The sequence below is a fragment of the Pan paniscus genome, chromosome 4 (genome assembly GCF_029289425.2).
Source record: "Pan paniscus chromosome 4, NHGRI_mPanPan1-v2.0_pri, whole genome shotgun sequence".
NCBI lineage: Eukaryota > Metazoa > Chordata > Mammalia > Primates > Hominidae > Pan > Pan paniscus.
The window spans coordinates 7421116-7448229 of NC_073253.2; the positions used below are offsets into that span (position 1 = coordinate 7421116).

The following is a 27114-nucleotide window of genomic DNA, read 5'->3' on the forward strand; positions in this document are numbered from 1 at the left end:
ATCACATGAGGCAGAAAACACAGATGAGGCAATGATTGATCTAGACAATTTGTAAAGACATCGCTATTATTTCAGATCAAACAGATGAGCAAGAACACATACCCATGGAGAGGTTAATTGATAGAATCAGTGAAAAGCTCTACGGGCATTGAGACACAATGAGATACTGAGATCATTACAAAGGCATCGCTGTGAACTCTTCTTTGGAAAACATCCATCCCATTTATTAAAAGAGTTGAATTCATCTCCCTTTTTATGTGTTACAACAGAGAACGATGACCTTGCAGATTGTCTAGAAGTATTATATCTGACAGCACACATGGGAGAGTCTTTATGGTTGGAAAAGCCACTGCAGATCTTTGTGTCTTAACGTTTCTAACTAACTCAAAATAACAAAACAGGGAGAATGAGTAGGTTCCTTGGGATGAAAAGACTCTCCAATTGTGCAAGTATGAATATATAATTATAAAATTATACATGTGTACAGAAAGTATTATTTGTAATTGTGTTCATATTTATTTATTTTGATACCTACTGCTAACTTATCTAGGATTAAAGATGGGAAACTAACTGAACTGTACAATTTCTTCTGAATACATGAGACCTGTTGGTCATTTTTAGATTAGAGACACAATGTTGGTAAGCGAAGAAGGCTTCCTGAAATCCAAACAGGACTGCTTCCTTTTAGAACAAGGCTAGTGCAGAATCACCTCCTTTTTATCTGCAGGCCAAGTCCTGCTTCCAGCTAGGTTTTCTTTATCCCAACTGATGATTACAGAATGTTTGTACTAACATTTAAATATTAGGAGTATTCACGTAACAACTTGGATATTTATCTCCTCTTGGAAATCAGAGGATCTGACCACAGAGAGGTCTTAAATCCCCAGAGGGTCACCACTGGCTCAAAGCAAACAGTGGGTCCATTTCATGTCAGTTTGCAGTAGGTACCAACCTGCCCACTATTCATGCACTCAACTGCCTGCTCCTGTAGGAATGCAAGTTTGTTACCTTTTGTCTAGGGATTGGATTTCAGCTTTACAAGTTCAAAAACTTTATTTAAATTCATATAAGGTTTGGTCCAGCATAAAACATCTGTTTCACAGTATCCAAAGATTCCACCTGACAAACGAAATGCCCATTTGTTAACTTATCATTAGAAATATTGACCAGGCCAAACACCGTGGCTCACGTCTGTAATTCCAACACTTTGGGAGGCTGAGGCAGGATCCGCCTCACTTGAAGATCTGGATCACATGAGGTCAGGGGTTCGAGACCAACCTGGCCAACATGGTGAAACCCATCTCTACTGAAAATAAAAAATTAGCCAGGCATGGTGGCACACATCTATAATCCCAGCTACTCAAGAGGCTGCAGCAGAAGAATCGCTTGAACCCGGGAGGCAGCGGTTGCAGTGAGCCGAGATCACGCCACTGCACTCCAGCCTAGGCGAGAGAGCGAGACTCATCAAAAAAAAAAAAAAAAAAAAAGAAAGAAAGAAAAAAGAAAAAGGACTTATTGACCAAACCATTGTTATCAAAAGTTCTGTACATTCTCTCTCAAGTATATGACTCCCTAAGAAAATCAAGCTGATGGCCGGGCGCAGTGGCTCACGCCTGTAATCCCAGCACTTTGGGAGGCTGAGGCTGGCAGATCACGAGGTCATGAGATAGAGACCATCCTGGCTAACACGGTGAAACCCCGTCTCTACTAAAAATACAAAAATTAGCTGGGCATGGTGGCAGCAGCCTATAGTCCTAGCTACTCCGGAGGCTGAGCCAAGAGAATGGCGTGAACCTGGGAGGTGGAGCTTGCAGTGAGCTGAGATCCTGCCATTGCACTCCAGCTTGGCCTGGGTGACAGAACGAGACTCTGTCTCAAAAAAAAAAAAAAAAAGAAAAGAAAGCTGACAATGTTTGGTGAGTTGAAAAATGAGGCAAGTGGGTAGTTAGAGAATCTTAAAGACAAACTCACATTGTGATGTATCAAACCCTTCTGGGCCGGCACGATAGCTCACACCTGTAATCCCAGCACTTTGGGAGGCTGAGGCAGGTGGATCACCTGAGGTTAGGAGTTCGAGACCATCCTGGCCAACATAGTGAAAACTCATCTCTACTAAAAATACAAAAAATTTTCTGGGTGTGGTGGCGGTCACCTGTAATCCCAGCTACTCAGGAGGCTGAGGCAAGAGAATCGCTTGAACCCGGGAGGTGGAGGTTGCAGTGAGCCGAGATCACACCATTGCACTCCAGCCTGGGCATCAAGAGTGAAACTCTGTCTGAAAAAAAAAAAAAGTCCTTCTAAGACCTCCAACCATGGGCATCTGCCTCCTTGGGCAAATTGCTCAGGGAGTGGATTTCAAGATGTTTTAGTAGTACCAACGCACATGGAGGTGGCTTAGGTGAGTCACTGTCCCTCTGCTCCCCAAGCCCCACCTCCCACATACTTGAACACTTCAACCAGAGCGCCTCACTTTTTACATGGGCCACCCCGTTTGAAAAGTGCATCTGTCTGTCCATAGAGGGGGACACTTAAAAGGAATTTTGAAGGCCACAAGCTTAGACAGTCTTCTTGATGTTGGCAGAGACATCATCAATTGAGAACTGGCTTATGGTAACAGAAGACGGCACTATCACAAGCCAGCTGTGTTTCCTGAGAATATTCCCTTGGGCTACTGATAGAGATTTCACTCCTACATAGAAATAATATCTTAGAATAGGTTGCTCTGCAGATAACTAGGCTCACACTTTCAACATTGCTCCTTGCAATCACTGTTTCAGAGAGTGGCTGTTTCCTAAACTCACTGCATCTTAAGAACTGTGTATGGGTTATAAGATATTCACATACAGAATATGCATAGTTAAATAGGATTCTTCTTTAAGGGGAGAGAAGCTGCTTCCCCAATTTGGTATGTATCTTGCATCTTAGACAAGACTTTATAGAACGAGGAAATTCGTGTCTACTTCTAACACCCTCAATGGAGAATATCCTGTTTTAAAATGTTAGTATGTTTATATGTATACATAAATAATATGTTGATATGTATAGTTTTTATACGTGTGTATGTGCATGTATACTCCATTGAGAAAATTACTTTACTCCACTGAGAAAATCATTCAATTTAATTATGTGCTCTTATTCAAGTGCATTGTTTGCTGTTGACAGTGGTAATGGCAATAAATGCACTGATACATTTTGGCCTTTTTGAGGTTTTGAAGAGTAACATGGTAACCTTTAGAAGGACAGCTGATACAACAACATTCCATTTCTGATTTTCCTCTGGAAGGTTTTTTAAAAGCTCACATTTCTTCTAATCCCCTTACGTGACATTTTCTCCCAAACTATGATTTTGGCTCTATTTCTGTGCAAATGAATTGAATTTTATGAAGGAGTCTTTGGAAAGAGAGGGATGTGTGCTCTCCAAAAGATGCCCATAGAGCTTTTTATAGCATTTAAAACTTACCCACAAAATTTTGACCACAGGATAATCGAACCACAGATACTGCTTCTGTATGTTTACCTATAAAACTACTATATATTAAATATCTGAAATATTTTAATACTTTGTATTCTATTTATTATCATAAGTTAATTCAACATTTGATGGAGAAGTCAATGGAATCCCAATAACTCTTGAAATTTTTAATTACTTATTATGGGTTCATGTTCAACATTTTTTCTTCTAAAAAATTTCCATTATCATAAATATTTTCATCCACCTCAAACCCATAAAAAGAATAAACTATGCTATGCTTACAGAGTTATGCCAGAATCTTTGTTGTGGGATTCTTTTCTAATGAAAGTGGTTTTTTTTTCTGCCCATTTTTAAGTGAGGGACACAAGTAAATGTTTGAAAACAAAGCGAGAGTTTTTAAACCAAACATGTTTGGTATCCAAAATATGAATAACATACAGGTGACTGAAAAGAAGATATTTCCTAAAATTTCACCAAGGAATGTCAGGTATGAGCTACTTGTTGGGAGAGCCAAAGATCGAGTTGTTGAAATAATACCAGGAACAGCTCATGGAAGCTGCCTTCCAACAACTACATCTTATTTCACCAGTGGAATTTGGAAGCTGTCAGCAAAATGTAAAATGTATCCCCAACGGCCTTCTCTGGTTTCTTCCTGGCTGTTCATTTGGTTTATTTAACATCATTTGCTTTCTTTTTAAACCCCTAAGGGACAGAGATGGGGAAGAGTGTGTATTAAAAACCATTCTGTCTCCTTTTAGTTCCTCTGAGCCAGATGCGTATTTTCCTTGAGCGTATCATTGGTATTTCTGCTAAAATTCCAAGGGATTCAGAGAAAATCCATCTATATTTTTAATAAACATGCTGAAAATTATTTGTTCAGTTGACAGAGTTTAAGTAAATGATCTGTGTTACTGCTAGAAAATCATCTTATTTGCCCATTTCTTGTATTTGCACATATAGATTCTCCTGAAACTGTTTAGAATAAAGCAAGTCTTGTGAAGACCCTGTGTGAAGCTGGTGTTTAACTCATAGATTTAATAAATTAATGTCTAGAATAGTCAGAGAGATCCAACGCTTTGGCTGTTTGAAAAAAAGACTTGTTATAATTCTCAACTTAGCTATTCTATTATACTATCCAAGTCAGCACAGCATGTTACAGGCTTGGGATAGTATTGTGTTATGAGTATGATAGAATTACCTATGGGTTATTTGGTTGAACCATGTGAAACTGCAGTTATTTGCCTGCTTTTGCCCTGTATAGTGGGGATTTCATACGATTCAATTTAATGTATAAGGTAATACTTCAAGTTAAATTCATGTGAATCAATTTCTAAATTGATCTATCAACTATACAGTAGCTCCTGAAAGGGGAAAAAGTGGGACAATATTGAGAATGCTGAATAAAATAAGGCCTACTCAGTAAGATACGTAGAAATCTCTGTTTTTTTTCTCTTAAGAGTCCAACTAAGCTAGGTAAGCCTTAGCACTGATCACATCATCCAGAGCGTGGGCTAGGGCATTCTCTGGGCTCCCTGTGGCCAGGACATGTTGCTACGCAGAGAAGGACAGCATTGGGCCAGTGGCCACTGGATGGCAGTTGCTCAGAAGAGATGTTACAGGTAAAGACAGGATGTTGTCTCTGAATTTTAGGTTATATAACATCACTCAGTTCAAACTTACTCACATCAACAATGAATGGGTGATCCATTAGCCTGCTATCCTCTTATGCAAAGGTTAAGTCTTGAAGGACAAGTATGAGCACCTAAATGAAAGGAGGGAAGTGGAGCTGTGATGATTCAGACAGAGGAATCAGCCAGAACAGAGACTGAGCTACTTGGGAGAGGTGTCTGACCTGTCTTCGTTACATAGGTTCTTACTACCAACGTCATTCCTCATTTTCTCTTTCCTTCTAATGACTCATCTTCCTTCCGCTAAGTACAAGTAGACTGCTAACAATTTTATATGTATATGACTTAAAATTTTTTTGAAAAACAGACCATTAGAAACACTGAATTTGCCCTCAAGAGAATAGTTGACAATTATCTTGAAGCTGATAATTTTACCGTAGTTAAGAGTGTGAAATTTGGAATCAGAAAGACCCAACTTTGATTCTTAACTCTACCACTTACAGAATGGGACCAAAAAAAGTAACTCGATTTCTTTAAACCTTGATTTTTCTTGTCTATAAAAAGAAAATGAATTATTTATCCAGAACATTAATGCAATCAAACCCTTAGGCATTGCTGGTGGAAATGTAAAACGTAGCTCTTTGGAAAACAGTTTAGTTGTATCTTAAGAAGTTAAACATAAACTTATCATATCACCCAGTACTTATTTTCTAGTTAGTTACCCAAGAGTAGTGAAAACATATGTCTATTACTGGATAGTTGGTAGATCCATTCAGAAACGAATTCACATGAACTCAAATTGAAGTATCATCTTAATCTTCATAACAATATTAGTTATAATAAGCAAAATGTGGAAAAATCAAAAAGTTCATCAACTGGTAAATGGATAAACAAAATGTGATTTATTCATGCAATGGAATAACGTTCAGTAATGAAAGGCAACAAAATACTTAGACATTCTATAACATGAATAAATGTCAAAAACATTATGCCAAATAAAGGAAACCAGATAGAAAAGGCTACATATTGGGGTGGAGCCAGGATGGCTGAATAGGAACAGCTCCAGTCTACAGCTCCCAGAGTGAGCAACACAGAAGACAGGTGATTTCTACATTTCCATCTGAGGTACCGGGTTCATCTCACCAGGGAGTGCCAGACAGTGGGCGCAGGACAATGGGTGCAGCTCACCATGCACGAGCCAAAGCAGGGCGAGGCATTGCCTCACTCGGGAAGCACAAGGGGTCAGGAAGTTCCCTTTCCTAGTCAAAGAAAGGGGTGACAGACGGCACCTGGAAAATCGGGTCACTCCCACCCGAATACTGCGCTTTTCCGACAGGCTTAAAAAACGGCGCACCAGGAGATTATATCCTGCAACTGGCTCGGAGGGGTCCTACGCCCACGGAGTCTCACTGATTGCTAGCACAGCAGTCTGAGATCAAACTGCAAGGCGGCAGCGAGGCTGGAGGAGGGGCGCCCGCCATTGCCCAGACTTGCTTAGGTAAACAAAGCAGCCAGGAAGCTCGAACTGCGTGGAGCCCACCACAGCTCAAGGAGGCCTGCCTGCCTCTGTAGGCTCCACCTCTGGGGGCAGGGCACAGACAAACAAAAAGACAGCAGTAACCTCTGCAGACTTAAATGTCCCTGTCTGACAGCTTTGAAGAGAGCAGTGGTTCTCCCAGCACGAAGCTGGAGATCTGAGAACGGGCAGACTGCCTCCTCAAGTGGGTCTCTGACCCCTGACCCCCGAGCAGCCTAACTGGGAGGCACCCCCCAGTAGGGGCAGACTGACACCTCACACGGCCAGGTACTCCTCTGAGACAAAACTTCCAGAGGAACGATCAGACAGCAGCATTTTCGGTTCAGGAAAATCTGCTGGTCTGCAGCCGCAGCTGCTGGTACCCAGGCAAACAGGGTCTGGAGTGGACCTCTAGCAAACTCCAACAGACCTGCAGCTGAGGGTCCTCTCTGTTAGAAGGAAAACTAACAAACAGAAAGGACATCCACACCAAAAACCCATCTGTACATCACCGTCATCAAAGACCAAAAGTAGATAAAACCACAAAGATGGGGAAAAAACAAAGCAGAAAAACTGGAAACTCTAAAAAGCAGAGCGCCTCTCCTCCTCCAAAGGAATGCAGCTCCTCACCAGCAATGGAACAAAACTGGATGGAGAATGACTTTGACGAATTGAGAGAAGAAGGCTTCAGATGATCAAACTACTCCGAGCTACAGGAGGAAATTCAAACCAAAGGCAAAGAAGTTGAAAACTTTGAAAAAAATTTAGAAGAATGTATAACTAGAATAACCAATACAGAGAAGTGCTTAAAGGAGCTGATGGAGCTGAAAGCAAGACTCGAGAACAACATGAAGAATGCAGAAGCCTCAGGAGCTGATGAGATCAACTGGAAGAAAGGGTATCAGCGATGGAAGATGAATGAAATGAAGTGAGAAGGGAAGTTTAGAGAAAAAAGAATAAAAAGAAATGAACAAAGCCTCCAAGAAATATGGGACTATGTGAAAAGACCAAATCTACGTCTGATTGGCGTACCTGAAAGTGACGGGGAGAACAGAAGCAAGTTGGAAAACACTCTGCAGGATATTATCCAGGAGAACTTCCCCAATCTAGCAAGGCAGGCCAACATTCAGATTCAGGAAATACAGAGAACGCCACAAAGATACTCCTCGAGAAGAGGAACTCCAAGACACATAATTGTCAGACTCACCAAAGTTGAAATGAAGGAAAAAATGTTAAGGGCAGCCAGAGAGAAAGGTCAGGCTAGCCACAAAGGGAAGCCCATCAGACTAACAGCGGCTCTCTCGGCAGAAACTCTACAAGCCAGAAGAGAGTGGGGGCCAATATTCAACATTCTTAAAGAAAAGAATTTTCAACCCAGAATTTCATATCCAGCCAAACTAAGCTTCATAAGTGAAAGAGAAATAAAATACTTTACAGACAAGCAAATGCTGAGAGATTTTGTCACCACCAGGCCTGCCCTAAAAGAGCTCCTGAAGGAAGCACTAAACGTGGAAAGGAACAACTGGTACCAGCCACTGCAAAATCATGCCAAATTGTAAAGGCCATCGAGACTAGGAAGAAACTGCATCAACTAACGAGCAAAATAACCAGCTAACATCATAATGACACGATCAAATTCACACATAACAATATTAACTTTAAATGTAAATGGACTAAATGCTCCACTTAAAAGACACAGACTGGCAAATTGGATAAAGAGTCAAGACCCATCAGCGTGCTGTATTCAGGAAACCCATCTCACGTGCAGAGACACACATAGGCTCAAAATAAAAGGATGGAGGAAGATCTACCAAGCAGATGGAAAACAAAAAAAGGCAGGGGTTGCAATCCTACTCTCTGATAAAACAGACTTTAAACCAACAAAGATCAAAAGAGACAAAGAAGGCCATTACATAATGGTAAAGGGATCAATTCAACAAGAAGAGCTAACTATCCTAAATATATATGCACCCAATACAGGAGCACTCAGATTCATAAAGCAAGTCCTGAGTGATCTACAAAGAGACTTAGACTCCCACACAATAATAATGGGAGACTTTAACACCCCACTGTCAACATTAGACAGATCAACGAGACAGAAAGTCAACAAGGATACCCAGGAATTGAACTCAGCTCTGCATCAAGTGGACCTAATAGACATCTACAGAACTCTCCACCCCAAATCAACAGAATATACATTTTTTTCAGCACCACACCACACCTATTCCAAAATTGACCACATAGTTGGAAGTAAAGCTCTCCTCAGCAAATGTAAAAGATCAGAAATTATAACAAATTGTCTCTCAGACCACAGTGCAATCAAACTAGAACTCAGGATTAAGAAACTTACTCAAAACCACTCAACTACATGGAAACTGAACAACCTGCTCCTGAATCACTACTGGGTACATAACGAAATGAAGGCAGAAATAAAGATGTTCTTTGAAACCAATGAGAACAAAGACACAACATACCAGAATCTCTGGGATGCATTCAAAGCAGTGTGTAGAGGGAAATTTATAGCACTAAATGCCCACAAGAGAAAGCAGGAAAGATCCAAAATTGACACCCTAACATCACAATTAAAAGAACTAGACAAGCAAGAGCAAACACATTCAAAAGCTAGCGGAAGGCAAGAAATAACTAAAATCAGACCAGAACTGAAGGAAATAGAGACACAAAAAACCCTTCAAAAAATTAATGAATCCAGGAGCTGGTTTTTTGAAAAGATCAACAAAATTGATAGACTGCTAGCAAGACTGATAAAGAAGAAAAGAGAGAAGAATCAAATAGACGCAATAAAAAATGACAAAGGGGATATCACCACCGATCCCACAGAAATACAATCTATCATCAGAGAATACTACAAACACCTCTATGCAAATAAACTACAAAATCTAGAAGAAATGGATAAATTCCTCGACACATATGCCCTCCCAAGACTAAACCAGGAAGAAGTTGAATCTCTGAATAGACCAATAACAGGCTCTGAAATTGTGGCAATAATCAATAGCTTACCAACCAAAAAAGAGTCCAGGACCAGATGGATTCACAGCCGAATTCTACCAGAGGTACAAGGAGGAACTGGTACCATTCCTTCTGAAACTATTCCAATCAATAGAAAAAGAGGGAATCCTCCCTAACTCATTTTATGAGGCCAGCATCATCCTGATACCAAAGCCAGGCAGAGACACAACCAAAAAAGAGAATTTTAGACCAATATCCTTGGTGAATATTGATGCAAAAATCCTCAATAAAATACTGGCAAACCGAATCCAGCAGCACATCAAAAAGCTTATCCACCATGATCAAGTGGGCTTCATCCCTGGGATGCAACGCTGGTACAATATATGCAAATCAATAAGTGTAATCCAGCATATAAACAGAACCAAAGACAAAAACCACATGATTATCTCAACAGATGCAGAAAAGGCCTTTGACAAAATTCAACAGCCCTTCATGCTGAAAACTCTCAATAAATTAGGTATTGATGGGACATATCTCAAAATAATAAGAGCTATCTATGACAAACCCACAGCCAGTATCATACTGAATGGGCAAAAACTGGAAGCATTCCCTTTGAAAACTGGCACAAGACAGGGATGCCCTCTCTCACCACTCCTATTCAACATAGTGTTGGAAATTCTGGCCAGGGCAATTAGGCAGGAAAAGGAAATAAAGGGTATTCAATTAGGAAAAGAGGAAGTCAAATTGTCCCTGTTTGCAGATGACATGACTGTATATCTAGAAAACCCCATTGTCTCAGCCCAAAATCTCCTTAAGCTGATAAGCAACTTCAGCAAAGCCTCAGGATACAAAATCAGCGTACAAAAATCACAAGCATTCTTATACACCAACAACAGACAAACAGAGAGCCAAATCATGAGTGAACTCCCATTCACAATTGCTTCAAAGAGAATAAAATACCTAGGAATCCAACTTACAAGGGATGTGAAGGACCTCTTCAAGGAGAACTACAAACCACTGCTCAAGGAAATAAAAGAGGATACAAACAAATGGAAGAACATTCCATGCTCATGGGTAGGAAGAATCAATATCGTGAAAATGGCCATACTGCCCAAGGTAATTTATAGATTCAATGCCATCCCCATCAAGCTACCAATGACTTTCTTCACAGAATTGGGAAAAACTACTTTAAAGTTCATATGGAACCAAAAAAGAGCCCGCATTGCCAAGTCAATCCTAATCCAAAAGAACAAAGCTGGAGTCATCACGCTACCTGACTTCAAACTATACTACAAGGCTACAGTAACCAAAACAGCATGGTACTGGTACCAAAACAGAGATATAGATCAATGGAAGAGAACAGAGCCCTCAGAAATAATGCTGCATATCTACAACTATCTGATCTTTGACAAACCTGAGAAAAACAAGCAATGGGGAAAGGATTCCCTATTTAATAAATGGTGCTGGGAAAACTGGCTAGCCATATGTAGAAAGCTGAAACTGGATCCCTTCCTTACACCTTATACAAAAATTAATTCAAGATGGATTAAAGACTTAAACGTTAGACCTAAAACCATAAAAACCCTAGAAGAAAACCTAGGCATTACCATTCAGGACATAGGCATGAGCAAGGACTTCATGTTTAAAACACCAAAAGCAATGGCAACAAAAGCCAAAATTGACAAATGGGATCTAATTAAACTAAAGAGCTTCTGCACAGCAAAAGAAACTACCATCAGAGTGAACAGGCAACCTACACAATGGAAGAAAATTTTCACAACCTACTCATCTGACAAAGGGCTAATATCCAGAATCTACAATGAACTCATACAAATTTATAAGAAAAAAACAACCCCATTAAAAAGTGGGCGAAGGACATGAACAGATACTTCTCAAAAGAAGACATTTATGCAGCCAAAAAACACATGAAAAAATGCTCACCATCACTGGCCATCAGAGAAATGCAAATCAAAACCACAATGAGATACCATCTCACACCAGTTAGAATGGCAATCATTAAAAAGTCAGGAAACAACAGGTGCTGGAGAGGATGTGGAGAAATAGGAACACTTTTACACTGTTGTTGGGACTGTAAACTAGTTCAACCATTGTAGAAGTCAGTGTGGCGATTCCTCAGGGATCTAGAACTAGAAATACCATTTGACCCAGCCATCCCATTACTGGGTATATACCCAAAGGACTATAAATCATGCTGCTATAAAGACACATGCACACCTATGTTTATTGCGGCACTATTCACAATAGCAAAGACTTGGATCCAACCCAAATGTCCAACAATGATAGACTGGATTAAGAAAATGTGGCACATATACACCATGGAATACTATGCAGCCATAAAAAATGATGAGTTCATGTCCTTTGTAGGGACATGGATGAAATTGGAAATCATCATTCTCAGTAAACTATCACAAGAACCAAAAACCAAACACCGCATATTCTCACTCATAGGTGGGAATTGAACAATGAGAACACATGGACACAGGAAGGGGAACATCACACTCTGGGGACTGTTGTGGGGTGGGGGGAGGGGGGAGGGATAATTTTAGGAGATATACCTAATGCTAAATGACGAGTTAATGGGTGCAGCACACCAGCATTGCACATGTATACATATGTAACTAACCTGCACATTGTGCACATGTACCCTAAAACTTTAAAGTATTATAATAATAAAATTAAATTAAAAAAAGAAAAAAAAAGAAAAGGCTACATATTATATGATTACATATAAACGAAATGTTCAGAAAAGGCAAATCTATAGAGACATAAAGTACACTGGGGGCTGCTTGGGGTTGAAGACAGGAATGAATTCACTATATAAAGAGGCAAGAGAGATCTTACCAGAGTTATAAAAATGTTCTAAAATTAGTTAATACTACTAGTTGCACACCTTGGTAAATTTACTAAAAGTTATCAATTGTGTAAACAGGCAAATTTTACAGTATGTGTAATTTATATCTCAATGAACCTTTTTAAAACAAATCATAGCAATCAACCAAAATGATTAAGTCATATGAGTAAGTTTAATGCAAATATTCACTAAAATATTGATATTTGAAAATAGTTTTCAAATAAACCAGTAATAGCCAATTAGAATATTTAGTGGAAAAAGGGTCCCAATTGTGGGAGCAACAAATACTAAAAAATATTGCTTTACTGGAGATATAGCAGAACCTGAGAAGCCTACATTCTGTACTAGTATGCTTGGGTTTACAGCCCAGCTACCATTGTGGGAAGGTAAAATTAGCCTCTTCCTGTGTCAGTTTACTCACCTAGGGATGATAACAGTATCTGCACCATAAGGATGTTGTAAGGAATAAATAAGATAATATTTGCAAAATGCAAAGAACAATGCCTGGCATATAGGAAATGCTATATAGTGTTATACAATGTTCATTCTCATGCATAAAATACAGAAACAAGAATATTCATTACAACATTCTTTGTACAAGTGAAAAATTAGAAATGTCTGTTAATTTAAGAAATGACTATATAAATAATGCCAATATTTTGAAGACTATGTAGTATTTTTAAAGAATGACATAGATCCATATGTTTTAGTCTGGAAAAAATCTCAAGGATACACTGTTAATGGAAAATAGAAAGATACAGAACAATAAAAATAGAATGATTCTATTTAAGTTAAAAGCATGTTGCCTGTGCACATAAGTGTATGTGTGAGTTATTAAAAGAATAGGTTCTGAAACGATATATACCTATCTGCAGTGTGGATGGTAAGTGTGTGAGAGAAAAGACTTTAACTTTTTATTTTGCATTTCTTCCTTGTTTAAATATTTAACCATAAGAATATATTCAAGAACTCACATAAGGATTAAAGTGGAAAGTTAAACAAATAGGCCTGCTACGCATCTCACAGAGTGGGCGCTGCCATCCAATGAGCCTTTCTATGTAAAGAGTGCTGCACATCAACGCATAAGAGCAAAACAGCTGCGCACTGATGTGTTCAGTAAGTGATGGCTTTTTAAATCCTGAAAGAGATTACCCGTACACTCTCAGAAGCTGACTGAAAGTCTTTATGGAAAAGAGGAAATCTTGCCTCACAGGTCAACTTCAAAACCATGATGGACATATGTAAAGGATATAAGAAAAGGCCCAGGTCTTAAGCCAAAGTATATTGTAAATCCTTTTATTTTCCTAGATTCAGTGAAACCATTCCTTTTATTATACTTTAAGTTTTAGGGTACATGTGCACAACGTGCAGGTTTGTTACATATGTATACATGTGCCATGTTGGTGTGCTGCACCCATTAACTATGAGATTTATTTCTTTAAAGCACACATACACACACACACACCTAAAGTGCAATGTTAAGATTTGATAAAATTGTGTTATGGGTCCATGGATTTTTATTATATTATTCTCTATACTTGTCTGCATGTTTGAAATATTTCATTATAAAATATATATTTTTAAATAAAAAAAACGTTCCTTTTGAATTGTGTTGCAAAGATGGCCTTCATTCAGAAATTGGAAAGTGCAGTTAGTATTAGAAGAATATTGCCATCAACAACCTGCTTACTGTACAGTGTTGCCCAGATTAACATAGAATATTCTCACTCATATATTGGATGGTCTGGATGAGGAAAGCCCAAGAGATATTTGATGTAAACAAAGCTCAGCTTCCATTTTTTCTGGCTTAGAATCTAATTTGAAATGTCCTGAGTGGTAGAACTTCTTTCTATCCATTCTCCAGAGAGCATTTCTATTAATCAAATATTTCCTATTAACAAGAAACATTTCCTGACATCCAGTCTAAGTTTTTATCTTTCTTATGGCATTACATAATTTGGTTAATAAAATTATCCTATTAGCAGATCACAAATGACATTCATGTTGTTACCCATTTTCTTGTTGTTGCACCATGATTATGTGGATCTAAAGCAACCAGGAAATGAAGTGAACGTCATTTTCTTTTATTTCCTTCATCTCTCCCATAGATATGAAGAGTCAGGTCACTAGAAAACAGAATATCATGTGATCGTGTTTGACTGCACAACTGGTCTCTATCAATATCTATGCCTGAAGAGGAAGAATGTTTGCCTAGTAAGGTAAAATATTTGGTTATCTACCTCTGTTTGCCTGACTTATCCCTGCTGGTATTAGTAGCCACTATAGAGGAAGAACAAATAGACAATTACAAGAATGTGTGTCAAGATCTTGGACACAAAATTATTTCATATTGTTTACATGTAATACTAATCTAAAGCTTGCTAAGACTCAAGTAAAATGTTAGGGTCAGAAAAGACAACATAACTAGAAGCTCTCTTGTTATGTTGAATAGGAAAGAAAAAAAGTCCACTGGGTATGAATCACATAAGTTGCCTCTGTGGCGGGTGCCTGCAGCAATTACTTTCCAATGGGTGCTTAATAAAAACAGAAGATGGAAAACTCAATACGTAAGGTCAATACTGATAACAGTTCATTAGCACAACAAGTTGAGGACAAGCAAAGGATAAATGTGCCTTGTCCTCCAAGCAGCTGAAGTGCACTTCCCCAGGCTTCTGTCTTCTCTTCTGAGTCACTGAGTCTCTGTGCTCTTTGACACCCTATAACTGGAGGATTATGATTACTTAGTAGGCTTCTGTGCTTAACTTGATAAAACAATAAAAAAGTCACACAGAGAAATCTTAAAAACTCGAGGTAGCTTGTAAAGCCACAACTCCACTGTTATTTCATACCACCTTCCTCTCTATCTCACTTCTCCACATTGAAATATGCCCCTTTCCTTGAGATATGAATCACTAAAGTACAAAAACTAGTTTTAAAGTATGCACAGTTGACCAGGCACAGTGGCTTACACTTATAATGCCAGCACTTTGGAAGGCTGAGGCAGGAGCATCACTTGAGGCCAGGAGTTTGAGAGCAGCCTGGGCAATAGAGCCAGACCCTCTTTCTACCAAAAATAATAATAATAAAAAACAGCTGGGCATGGCGGTGCAAGTCTGTAATCTCAGCTACTCAGGGGGCTGAGGCAGAAGGATGAGTTGGGCCCAGAAGTTTGAGGCTGCAGTGAGCAATGATTGTACCACTGTACTTCAGCCTGGGTGACAGAGCAAGAGCCTGTCTGTTAATAAATGAAAAATATAAAATAAAATAAAATATTGATAGTAGTATTTAGTGGGAAAACATTAATTTGAGTCTACTCATAATTTTGAATTTTGAGATCTGGATTCATTTAATAAAAATCATGTTGAGTACATTTTCCAAACTATTTGAATACATGTTCTCCTTATCTTATGAACTAATTTAACTTTACCATAGCTTCAGAGAAAATGGCTTGCCTCGTGGTGTGTGATAACCTTTGGGTGGGCAGAACTCCATCAGCAGCTATTCCTGAGACAGGAAATGGTGGCTCTGTGATCACAGTTTCATTGGAATATTTGGTGTAAAATGTAAAAGAAAATATGGCAACACATGGGAGGATGACAACAGAGGGGCTACGGTGACATGTTGCAGGGGTCATGAGAGTCATAGGAGACACTTGGCATCCTAAGGACCAAATCTTAAAAGGAAAGCCCAGGACAATTGTGTATTTCCCTTTGTAAATGGTATTAAACGCATTTAAAAAGTATTACATCTAGAGGGCTAAGTTAATGTTCAAGTCCCTCTAATCTCCTATCTGCCCACTTCCCACTGCCGCCTTCTGGCACATTTCATAGAGAGGATAATTCCTTTTAAATTGATTTCTCTCTGGGCAGCATTTCCTTTCTTTGTAATAATGCATCCTGCACAACGAGCTCTTTAGACTTCAGAACATTATAATCTAAAGAAAAGGCAGAATCATCTCCACCAAATGTGGAAATCTGATTGTGTAGTGGGGAAGACTTAGCTCCCTCAAGTTGTGCTCTAGGGCCAAACCCTTTTCCATTTCTACTGAGGATGTCTCTGGAGTGCTGAGAGGTAGAACTCCAATTAGGGGAAGACTGAGGGGCTGTTCCTATAGACGCTCCATGGGAGGGCCGCTTAATAACAGGAAGCTCATTGGCCCTGAAGCCCCCAGGGTCCTCCAGAGGGCTAGGGTGCCAACAGGGACATCCTTGGAGGGGTCCTCACCCTGGGCTTGGAGAGTCCATCTCACCATCACTCTCAGATGATTGCCTGGCAGCTGCAGGATGTCCCAGGGCCCGACTTCTCCCTTTCACAGCCTCACTCATCTCCCTGAGGTATGTCTTTCCTGAGGTTCTGGAATCAAGAATGTTTAGTAAATCATATAGGCCTGTCTGGGACCTTTTCATGGCAGATGTTTCTGAATTCTTTCTCTCTTGACAGATAACTCTCCCATCTTCCAGGAATTATTAATGAGTTTTCTAGTTCTCTGATCTCCTGGTGATACTTTAACCAGCAAGACATTTTGTTGTCTTGTCATTTTGCCTAACCCAATTTTTATTTTTTCTTGAAAAAAAATCAGTATAATATGCTAAGATCAACAGAACTTTGGGCTGGTCTTCTAAGGAAATGGTGTCACCCTTTTAAAAGAAAACATCAAAGCAAGCAACCAACAATTGCAATAGAAGGCCAACACTGTTCCTTCTAAAAACAGGTCAGAATCATCGTCTCTCTGGCTTTGAATAACTTTGCATTGCTAGGTCTCTGTTATTTTCTCCCAGCCATTCTTTTCGGGATTTTCTGTCTGCTGCCATCCACTAACCTTTGCATCCCCTTTCTCCAGCCTACCCCTCATGTTGGGGTAACAGTCTGTTGTATCTGTAAAAATACAACACATGTTTCAACAAGATTTCTAGCTTAGTCACGGCAGCCACCAGAACACTCTACAAATGTAAAAGATGACCGCAACCTGATGGCTTTGGAATATCTAACTCAAAAATAAACTTTATTCTGGAGAAATAGGAAATGTATCCAGCAAAAACAACTTCAGCTCTTTCACAGGTGAAAATAAAAGGACTGGTGGCAAATCAAAGCACTACTTGGTACAGAGATTGCTGTTTGCTTGGTCAAAGGTTGCACTGTCACCCTTTTCAAAGTTTAATTGCCTTCACAGCAATCTACCCGGTATTGGCTTTCCTGTTTGTCTTATTAGGGCAGCAAAGTACACCCTGTGTTCTCCTCACAGGGAATATCTTGTTTCATCACTAATTGTCAAGATTTGGGAAAAGGTCAACTAAGCTTATCTAAACGCCTACTAAAAATAAAAACCCTTTGAATGATTATCTTTTCTAAAAAGATAAATTATGGTGAACATTACTTATAAAATCTTAGTCTAATAATCTTTCTCAAGACATTTGCATTTCATTAATAATGTTAACATATTCCTGACATGTTATTAATGTTTTACAGATTAGAAAGTGTGTGTATATATGTGACTTTACTCATTTTCAAAACAGCATTTTGAGGTAAGAAATATTATTTTTTCTTTTTAAAATTATAGATGATAAAATTACATTTCAAATAATGTATATAACTGGCTCACAAAAATATAGCAAACCAAAGTTTCCATTATTCCACATTGCTTCTCATCATTTCTTAGACTGAAGAATGGAAAATTCATGGACCTGTAATTAGTGACAGACACAAGAGGGACAGATGAACTCCTGATATTATATCTAAAGCTTGACCCCTCCCTCTTCTTTCCAGAGTAGTTCAAAATTACACCCTATTCTACCCATTGTGGGCCAAGAAGCAGCACCTGATGACCCCATGTTACATGGCGAGCCCCAAAGGGACCATTCTCACCTTAAATAATTTCATGGCACGCAAGACCAAAGAACTCCATAATGGCACACACCAACTAGTAGCATGACAGAGGACACAAGGGAGATTCTGAACCCTGCTACCTCTCTGTTTTGTGGCTAAAAGTTCAACAGATACAGGATTTGAAGGCATCCCATGCTGGGATTGGAGAGGCTCACCTTTACATTGTTTTGGGAAAGTATTATTCTTCTCCAATGAAGTTGTGTGTTAGATGCAAGTTATTCTGACTGACCTTGGGATTGTCAACCTTATCTTCTTCTTAGTTCAACCACAAAAAGACAAGGTTTGTGCACCCCTTGTCTCAGTTGTGAATAAATGTTGGCCTAATCCTGAGGATAAAAATAGAGCAATCTCTCATTAAAATTCAAGTTATATGAGGACAAAGTTGTTTTCTTTTCTGTTTTGTTCACTGCTGCTTCCTTATTGTCTACAAACATGCCTGGTACATCATAGAGGCTGAATATGTAGTATTTGGATGGAATATAATATACGGATGTGTGTGTATGTGTCTATATGTCTGCCTGTCTGTCTGTCTATATCTCAACACTTTGTCAAATCTGACCCCCCCATTCTTAAGGAGCATGGTGTGGTAGACAATGATCACGCTCCTAATACACATTCTCCCCATTCCTTCCTGGTGATAAAACTCTCAATTTTTAGCTGGGTGCATGGCCATTTAGAGGAAAGACTGCATTTCCCAATCTTCCTTGCAGCTAGACCTTGCCATGTGGTTAGGATCTGAGCAGTAGGTGGAGGGGAACGTCTCCTGTCCAAGTTCAGTAGGTATCTTGCCTCTTTCCCTCTGCCTAAATGTGTGTGAGATGGCTGGAACACCAGAGGCCAGGAGGTAGAAGCCACATGTTCAAGATGATGGAGCAATTCCATGGCTGGAGCCTGAGGTCCTGACAATCATGATGCACAGCCCCATAAGCCACTGTTAAGCCACTGTTATTTTGGGTTTTCTGTCACATGCTTTTTTCCATAATACCTTTATAAAGTTTTCTAATAGTTGAATGAACACAACATTCTATTTTATTGCTATATTCTTGCTTTTGTTTTCATTGAACATGAATTTTGTGGAGTGTTGCTTCTGCTTGTAATCAATGTTGACTCATCCTAGAAATCTAATCTCAACTCTCCTGCGTGGTAGAGGCTCAGATGGAAACTCCTGCACATCTTGTTTCTTGCTGCCCATCGTCAGTGGACAAGGCCTGGCAGCTTGCAGGGAGAGGATCACTGAGGATGAACAGGATAAATCTTGACATCTCAGAACATTTCCTTTTTTTTTTTTTTTCCAGATGGAGTTTTGCTCTTGTCACCCAGGCTGGAGTGCAGTGGCATGATATTGGCTCACTGCAATCTCCGCCTCCCCGGTTCAAGTGATACTCCTGCTTCAGCCTCCCGAGTAGCTGGTATTACAGGCATGCGCCATCATGCCCAGCTAATTTTTGTATTTTTAGTAGAGGCGGCATTTCACCATGTTGGCCAGGCTGGTCTCGAACACCTGACCTCAGGTGATCCACCCACCTCGGCCTGCCAAAGTGCTGAGATTACAGGTGTGAGCCACCGTGCCTGGCCAGAACATTTTCAATCTGCTTTCTGCATCGTAGTTTTACTGTTCGGTTTGAAGCAAATTCTCTAAAACCAGTCCTATGCATTTTTCAAATGCATGGCAAACAGGCCAAAGATACAGACTAATTATTTTCCCATGAAACTACTGTACTTCCTGTGAACAAACAGATTCCCACCTGCACTTTAAGTACCACCTCTCCACTAGTGGTCCCAGATTCCTCTTTCTCAACTGTTTCTTAAATAATGCTTTCTTGGTCTACATTCTTACAGCCAATATTTTATTGAAATTCATTTCACTTCCTCTTATTTAAGAAAGAAATCACCATAAATAAGTTTTTCACTATCAGCACCTTCCCTGATATTTTCCCCCCAATTCAAATGGCATTTATTGCCATCACTATCACCTTCTTGAGAGTTACTGCTTTCTTTTTGCCTGTATGTTCAATTGTATCTCAGACATCTCACAGGTTTTTCAAGCTCAGCATTTTCATATTTGAAGCTCTCATAATCATCCTCCCCTCCACACCTGTTCCATTTCCTATGTTGATAATTTCACTCTGTCTCAGTAGCCTGAGTCAGAAACCTGGGAGATATCCTATCTCAAAATGCTGTTTTGAAAATGAATAAGGCCACATATGTACACGCACTTTCTAATGCATGAAACATTAATAGAATGTCAGAAATATGTTAATATAATTGATGAAATGTGAATTTCTTGAGAAAGATTATTATCTAATATTAATTTTCCGTATTATTCAATATGAATTCATTCTTTCAATATGGATGAATTGGTTCCATATTCAGTTGGTCACCAAGTCATCAATGCCAACACAGGCTTGGGTTTTCTTCTTTTGGCCATTATGTTATTTAATTTATCATTGCTTATTACCTGAGATTTATCAAGAGTCTTCACACCCTGCTTCCAATCAGCCCGCTTCAGTTCATCCCCCACCCTTCAGTCACAGAGTTCTGTCTACACTGGAATCGTGGGCATAAGACTCTTCTCTTAACTCCCAAACTGAGTGATTCTGAACTGAAGCCCTGGCCACTGCCTGCTCTTGGGCTTCATCTGCCAGCCATCCCTTTACATTCTATACTTCTGCCAGCAGCAGTCTGCAGTTGGGGGAATTGGGGGAATGGGCTTTGGAGTTAAACCTGCATCCTCCTCATATGCCCAGTTTCCTTCAAGACAGCCTTTAAAACCCAGCAGAACTGCGAACTGTCAAGCACTTCCCTGACCCCCAACCTTGGCCAAGGATCAAGTCTTACCATGTAGAATCTACTAGATCACCTTGTGAGCAGCTCCATAGCTGAGATCACCTTTGCCTCTATCTTTGGCATCAAGCAAGGAACTTCACATCTAGTGGGTTGTTGGAAGTTAGTTGCTTAATGAGCTAACATAGGAACAGAAAACCTAACTGCATGTTCTCAATTATCAGTGGGAGCTAAACATTGAGTACACGTGGATGCAAAGAAAGGAACAACAGACACCAACGCCTACTTGAGGGTGGAGGGTGGGAGGAAGGTAAGGATCGAAAAACCACCTATCGAGTACTGTGCTTATTACCTGGGTGACAAAATAACCTGCACACCAAACCCCCATGACACGCAATGCACCCATATAACAAGCCTGCACATGTACCTCTAAGCCTAAAATAAAAGTTAAAAGAAAAGTTAGTTGCTTAAACGAGTAAGTAAAATTCCATTTGAATCATCCACGTCCCTCAAGGGAGAGCTATAGATTATCGGAATAGGTATGTTTCTCTCCATTCTCTACCTATCTTTCCTAATTCAGAAAAATTGTAAACGCAGGTAGATTAATTTATTTCTACACAGCACTGTCTTTTTTGGAACATATAGTTACTTCAAGTTCTACCTCAATATTTTCTCTCCAAAACAAGAAGCAAAAGCAACATCTCAACCAGATGATTTTAAGCCTTTTAACATTCTAGTTTTAGAGTTTCTAGCTTTGTTTTCAGACAGTACACAGATGATTAAAAATCAATAAGGATTCAACATTTGAGCATTATCTCCTATGGGACAATCAATGCATAGAACGGCCAAAACAATTTGTAATTTTTGATCAAGTCCTTATGATAGAAATAAAAACCAGAGCACAACTAATCCCATATTGGAAAAAAGGTTAAGGGAATGAGAAGATAATTTATATTAACTGAGTACCTACTGTGTGTCAGACACTATGCATGGAGGTTCACAGTGGTGAATTGAATCTTCACATATAATCTAGGAAGTAGTTATAATTACTATGGTTTGACTACTGAGTGCAGTGAGATGCAGAGAGGCACGCATCTATGGAAATTAGCTCACAGCCTTTCCAGTAGTCCAGACCACAAGTGCTGTTACTATAACCTGTGGGAATCCCTGACATTAAAGCCACAGTATAAGCTTTAGTTCAAAAATGTTCATGAACATATTTTTTTCTTTAATTTCAGTAGCTAATTCACTTGTTTGCATTTAATTTCATAGATGTTTTTTTCTTCAACTTTTATTTTAAGTTCAGGGGTACATGTCCAGGATGTTCAGGTTTGTTGCATAGGTGAATGTGTGCCATGGTGATTTGCTGCACAAATCAACCCGTCACCTAGGTGTAAATCCATCATCCATTAGCTATTCTTCCTGATGCTCTCCCTCCCTTCACCCGCCCCTGACAGGCCCCAGTGTGTGTTGTTGCCTACCATGTGTCCATGTGTTCTCATCTTTCAGCTCTCACTTGCAAGTGAGAACATGCAGTGTTTGGTCTTCTGTTCCTGTGTTAGTTTGCTGAGGATAACAAAGGACATGGATGCTTAGCAAACTAAGGATAACAGTTCTATCCATTTGCAAGGATTCATATGCATATCCATTTGCAAAGTTCATATCCTTTGCAAGGATATGGTGTCATTCTTTTCTATGTCTGCATAGTATTCCATGGTGCGTATGTTACCACCTTTTCTTTATCCAGTCTATCACTGATGGGCATTTGGGTTGATTCCATGTCTTTGCTATTGTGAATAGTGCTGCAATGAACACACGCATGCTTGTGTCTTTATAATAAAATGATTTATATTCCTTTGGGTATATACCCAGTACTGGGATTGCTGGGTCAAATGGTATTTCTGCTTCTAGATCTTTGAGGAGTCGCCACACTGTCTTCCACAATGATTGAACTAATTTACATCCCCACCAACATTGTAAAAGCGTTCCTTTTTTCTCCACAACCTCGCCAGCATCTGTTGTTTCTTGACTTTGCAATAGTCATTCTGACTGGAGTGAGATGGTATCTCATTATGGTTTTGCTTTGCATTTCTCTAATGATCAGTGATGTTGAGGTTTTTTTCATATGTTTGTTGGCTGCAAGAGTGTCTTTTTTGAGAAGTGTCTGCTTATGTCCTTTGCCTACTTTTTAATGGGGTTGTTTTTTCTTGTAAATTTGTCTAAGTTCTTTGTAGACTCTGGATATTAGACCATTGTCAGAAAGATAGATTGCAAAAATTTTCTTCCATTCTGTAGGTTGTCTGTTCACTCTGATGATAGTTTCTTTTTCTGTGCAGAAGCTCTTTAGTTTAATTAGATCCCATTTGTCAATTTTGACTTTTGTTGCCATTGCTTTTGGTATTTCCATCATGAACATTTTATATATTTTTTTAAATAAACATTTTATTTCTGAATAGCTTTAGGTTTATAGGAAAATAACAAAGGTGATATAGAGTTTCTATTATTATTATCATTATTATTTGAGACAGAGTCTTGCTCTGTTGCCCAGGCTGGAGTGCAGTGGCGTGATCTCGGCTCACTGCAACCTCTGCCTCCTGGGTTCAAGCAATTCTCCTGCCTCAGCCTCCTGAGTAGCTGGGACTACAAACATGTGCCACCATGCCTGGCTAATTTTTGTTTTTTTTTTTGGCAGGGGGGGACGGAGTCTCACTTTGTTGCCCAGGCTGGAGTACAGTGGTGACATCTCGGCTCACTGCAAGCTCCACCTCCTGGGTTCAGGCCATTCTCATGCCTCAGCCTCCCGAGTAGCTGGGACTACAGGCGCTGGCCACCGAGCCCGGCTAATTTTTTGTATTTTTAGTAGAGGCGAGGTTTCATCATGTTAGCCAGGATGGTCTTGATCTCCTGACCTCGTGATCCACCCGCCTCGGCCTCCCAAAGTACTGGGATTACAGGCATAAGCCAGCGCACCTGGCCTTTTTTTTTTTTTCATATTTTTAGTAGAGACAGGGTTTCACTATGTTGGCCAGGCTAGTCTCAAACTCCTGACCTCATGGATCCACCCGCCTCGGCCTCCCAAAGTGCTGGGATTACAGGCGTGAGCCACCGCACCTGGCCAAGTTTCTCTTATTATTAATAGCTTATTTTAGTGTGGTATCTGTTTGCCACAATTAATGGAACAATATTGATACATCATTATTAACTTGAGTCTACACTTTATGCATATTCCTTAGTTTTTTATCTGACTTTCTTTTCCTGTTCTTGGATCCCTTCAGGGTACCACATTACACTTAGTCATCATGGCTACTCAGGATTTTCTTGGTTGTGACAAGTTTTCAGACTTTCCTTGTTTTGGTGACCTTCATAATACTGGTCAGGTATTTTGCAGAATGTGCCTCAATTTGTATTTGTCTCATGCTTTTCACTTGACACATAGCTTTCTCATCAGTGAAACATACAGTTTGAACTGAGTGATGGATTGAGTAGCTCCAATTTTTCCCAATGTTCATACTGTGCTTTACTGAAGAAGTTACATTAACTCTTTCAGAATCCACAGAAAACATAAAACAGAGGCAAATTGGCTCCATAGAGACACATTTCCAATAGAGCTTCAGCAAGTGTATACAGCAGATATGGCCCTTCTTTTTTCAAATTCATTAGGATAATAATAGGTGCATAGAAATAAACATCAATTAATACTTCACAGCTATTATCAATCCAAAGATAACACCTGGGCTTTTAATGCCTTTTTCCCCTTTTATTATAAAATGCCTTTAATGCTATTGTGCTTTAGTGGGAAATTACTAAGTGAAAGACCTAGTCCCACGTTCAGTGGCCCCTGGTTGTAAGCTCTTCATAACTTTTAGGCACTGATAATGCATTTGGGGTTTCAAATCTCCAGAGATGAATGTTGGTAAGGATAACGCTGAAATGAATGTTGAGATAATGTGCTAATAAACGTTATATCCTGCCTGTTCTGAAGGTTTGCAGGACTCTGCGGATTAATTGTGAGACTCAGAGAAGAAACCAACTAGACAGGTATCACATGTGCTAAAGAAATAAAAGCTAGCCTGCTGTATGGTAGAAAGCTGCCTTTCAGTAAATGGTTGCCGAATTGAGAAAAGACAACTGCAGTGATGATAAATAAAAAGATAAGGCAACGACTTGCTGAAAAAATGTGCTACGTATCAGCCTCTGCCAAGTGCTTTCTAAGCATGGTTTTACTTAATCCCCATAAAAATCCTATGTGGCAGCCACTGTTTTCATTCTTTCTTTCTTTCTTTCTTTTTTGTGAGGGAGTCTCACTCTGTTGCCCAGGCTGGAGTGCAATGCCATGATCTTGGCTCACCACAACCTCCGCCTCCCAGGTTCAAGTGATTCTCCTGCCTCAGCCTCCCGAGTAGCTGGGATTATAGGCATCTGCCACCACGCCTGGCTAATTTTTGTATTTGTAGTAGAGATGGAGTTTCACCATGTTGGCCAGGCTGGTCTGGAACTCCTGACCTCAGGTGATCCACCCACCTTGGCCTCCCAAAGTGCTAGGATTACAGGTGTGAGCCTCTGCGCCCAGCCTTCCATTCTCATTTTAGGATAAGGAAATGAGGCCAGGAGAAGTGACTTGCCCAAGGTCACATGGTCAGTAAGTAGTGACACCACCTGAGAGTTTCTGACCTTCTCAGAGCCACATTCCTTGATAAGAGGACACCCAATGAAAGGGAACAAGCTGAGGGCAGGAGAGCGCTTCTTGGGAAATCTCACAGCACAGAGATAAATACTTCCTCCCAGCCCCGAGTCTAAGAAGCCAGACAGTGAGACAAAAGCAGCTCCAGAGTCTACTCAGATTCTGACATCATAGTTGAAAACCTAATTGACGTGCCTTACATAGAGCACGTGTGTCCCTCACCATCCCCGGGGTGACTCTCTGTGCAGAGTTTCTGCATTTAGTTGTTTTCTGTATTTGTGAAGGATAAACAAGGCTTCTTTTAGTGTTTTATCATTCATGAATTAGCTCTTCCCTGAGCCACTGTAAAGTCCGATGTAAGATGATCAGATGCCAGTAGGTCAACTCAAGGCTTTGAAAAATAAAAATTCTCCATGTGTGAACTACAAATCCAACCCACATTTGCTTGTTATGCAGAAAATTGTATTTGCCATGTCCTGCTTGCTTAGGGTAAAATGTTGGCTGTTGTTTTTTTTTTCAGGCCATTAATATTGGCAAATCTTGTATAGACACAAGTGGTTGTAATTCTTACTACCATTAAGACAGTAGATGGATGGCTTTGAATTTGGGCCAAGTGAGCAAAGGCAGCCCCTCCCTCTCTACGTTCCAGCCGTTTTGCTCACTGTGAGGACTCAGCTGTGACATGGCAAGTATCTTTTACGCACATTTCTGTGATTTGCCCAGCACACATAGAACCAGCATGAGCCTTTTAATAGCCAGTAATAGTTTGTCATAAACTTGTAAAATAAGATGCTTTTTGTTTAATACTCAAGTGCATTAGAAACCTGGCATCAACACAACAAGAAAATTTGTTCTCTTGAGATTCAGTAGAGAGATTCAAGGTCACATAATCATTCCAGAAATTTTAAAACGGCTTCCTTTTATTCGGTGCCAAGAAATGCCGAGCTCCAGAAACTTCCTATAAAGCTCATCTTGATCGTTTTTAAAATACTTTAGATATCACACTCACCCATGTTTTTTGAATGGCAGGTGGAGTTAAGAATTCTGTTTCCTTTGAGGTACTATCCCATAACTCCTGATTTTTTTTTCAACTCTCTTTATGTTTGGATTTTTGCCAAATATTGCTATTGATCAAAGGAAGAAAATGTTGTGCTTAGTTTTATAATGCTGGGTCCATCAAGATTGAACATGGTCTTCCTTTCTCAAAACGTAGACTTACTGTGTTGGTATTCTTCAACCTGCTCTGCCTCACCTCCATGACAGTCCATCGTCACAGCTGCTGCCATTATAGATGTGGGATGATGTGTGGAA

General features: G+C 39.7%; 1 long non-coding RNA gene across 1 annotated transcript in view; it reads left to right on the forward strand.

Moving 5' to 3' along the window:
• Positions 1-27114, forward strand: part of LOC117980204 (uncharacterized) — a 290540-nt gene that overhangs the window by 234686 nt on the left and 28740 nt on the right. Inside the window, exon 5 of the long non-coding RNA XR_008625312.2 lies at positions 14564-14674. This is a non-coding gene — a long non-coding RNA (uncharacterized LOC117980204). The remainder of the gene's footprint in view (positions 1-14563; positions 14675-27114) is intronic.